We start from the raw sequence: 2,222 nt of genomic DNA on the forward strand, positions 1-2,222 counted from the left end.
TTTTGGTACATGGTTTATTGGCATATAAATTGGTTGATATAGCGGCTGTTAGTTAATATATTATTTGATCAATTGTTTGGTAGTTGTTAAATTATTTTGTTACTCGATCTATGTTTTATTAGCTGATGCATAATTTGATACCAAATTAATGATAAATGGTTAGTAAGATGTTACAAAGATTTGTATTTAAATGAATGGTTAGTAAGATGTTACAAAGATTTGTATTTAAATGATACATGGTTTGTATATAACTTCACATATAAAAAACAGTTAACTTCAGATATTTTAAAAACAGTTAACAGTTACATTCATACTTAGTCGTACATGGTTTATTGGCAGATAAATAGGTTGATATATGAGCTGTTAGTTAATATATTATTTGATAAATTGTTTGGTAGTTGTTAAATTATTTTGTTACTTGATATATGTTTTGTTAGCCGATACATAATTTGATACTCAATTAATGATAAAATGGTTAGTAAGATGTTACAAAGATTTGTATTTAAATGATACATGGTTTGTATATAATTTCACATATAAAAAACAGTTAACTTCAGATATTTTAAAAACAATTAACAGTTACATTTATACTTAGTCGTCACATATATTTATTACCGTTAACAACAAGATTGCATTACCATGAATTCACTCATAGAAAGCATCCTTGAGTTTTTAGATGACCATGTGCCTCCGTCTACACTCATAGGATTTATCTCAGTTATCCTCTGTGGTGCATACGCCCATAAGAACTTCATCGCTAGCCTGCACCCAACCATGATCCTTCGTACCTAATACAATCAAATATTTTCTTAACTGTTAACTAAATATTTCTTCATCGTTCTTAACTTTTGTATGGTCGACTTGCAATCTTCATGACCCTTGATGAACCCTCTCTCATTCACCGATCATCAGACGCACAAGATGTCCCATTTTTCTTCTTCTCCTTCCTATTTATTATCTAACAAAATCAAAGAAAGATTTTTGCTTTATCAGTTAAGTTCTTTAATTGTTGCTTGATAAACATCGACAATAGCAGTCACAAACAAAATTATCGCTAACAAATATTTTAGCAACGAAACCTTTTGTTTAGCAGCCGCAACCCTTATCTTCTTCAACACCACAATCACGTTTATCTTTTATTTCGATTCTTGTTTGTGTAACACTTCCATTACATACCTGAAGAAGGTCAAAAATTATGAATTTGACTTAATTGTTAATTGTATTAAAATCAAAAGCAAACCTGTTTATCATTATTGTTGTCGTCACTAGCGTTGTAAAAAGTAGAAGATGAAGCAAGGTAAGAAGAGTGGGATGAACAAAGGAGATTCATTGGCTTTCTCCTCCTCCTTCCACCTTCTCTTGATGTGCTCTGCCAAAATCCATCTTCTTCTTCTCTTCAAAACGAACAACTTTCTAATGAAATTACTTCATTTCCACAAAGTTCTCATCTTCAAAATCACTATTTTTTTCCTTCAAATCTTGACATTAAAACCTGATTTCGTCATTGGAGATGCATAATCAAAATTCCTGATTTTTTCACTTAAAATCAAAAAAAAAATCTAAGAATGTGATGTTTTTTAGGGGATTGATGTAGTTAATTGTAATGTTTCTTTCTATCAAGGAGAATGCTTTTAAGTGATGGGAGTTATCAAAGAAAGAGATGGAGCAGAGAGAGACTTTTACGGGAAGAGTGCGGTGTGAACCTGACAGATGCGCAGACCTAAAGGGCTCCTATATAATCTAGTTTCGTCCGAAGGGAGGGGTGTTTTCGTCTTTTCCGATACCAAAAAGTAAGACAAAGCCTCTTTATGTTCCATCATGTGTAAATCTCTAATATCACTCTAAGATATGTATAATTAACTAAATATCTCAAATCTAAATACTTAATAAATAAATATTTAAATAAATAAAAATCTAAAAAAATAAATTTTTTTTTTCGAATAAAACTATTTCGAAATTCAAACCCTAAACCCTAAAACTCAACTCTGAACCCTAAACCATCAATCCTAAACCCTATTTCTTTTTTTGAAATACGAACCCTAAACCCTAAACCCTAAACCATCAATCCTAAACCCTATTTTTTTTTAAATACGAACCCTAAACCCTAAAACGTCAACTCTAAACCCTAAACCCTGAAACATCAACTCTAAACCCTAAACCCTAAACCTTCAATTCTAAACCCTAAAACATCAACTTTAAACCCTAAACTCTAAACTTTAACT

The 2,222-nt window shown here is 30.9% G+C and overlaps 1 long non-coding RNA gene across 1 annotated transcript; it reads right to left on the minus strand.

Moving 5' to 3' along the window:
• Positions 1 to 494: 494 nt before the first annotated feature.
• Positions 495 to 1,732, minus strand: LOC125585589. The gene is made up of 3 exons (XR_007322572.1): positions 1,241 to 1,732; positions 1,080 to 1,176; positions 495 to 958 (listed from the first exon to the last, which is right to left on the minus strand). It is a non-coding gene; the product is annotated as an uncharacterized LOC125585589 (long non-coding RNA).
• Between the last annotated feature and the right edge of the window lie 490 nt (positions 1,733 to 2,222).

Source organism: Brassica napus, chromosome C4 (genome assembly GCF_020379485.1).
Source record: "Brassica napus cultivar Da-Ae chromosome C4, Da-Ae, whole genome shotgun sequence".
Lineage (NCBI taxonomy): Eukaryota > Viridiplantae > Streptophyta > Magnoliopsida > Brassicales > Brassicaceae > Brassica > Brassica napus.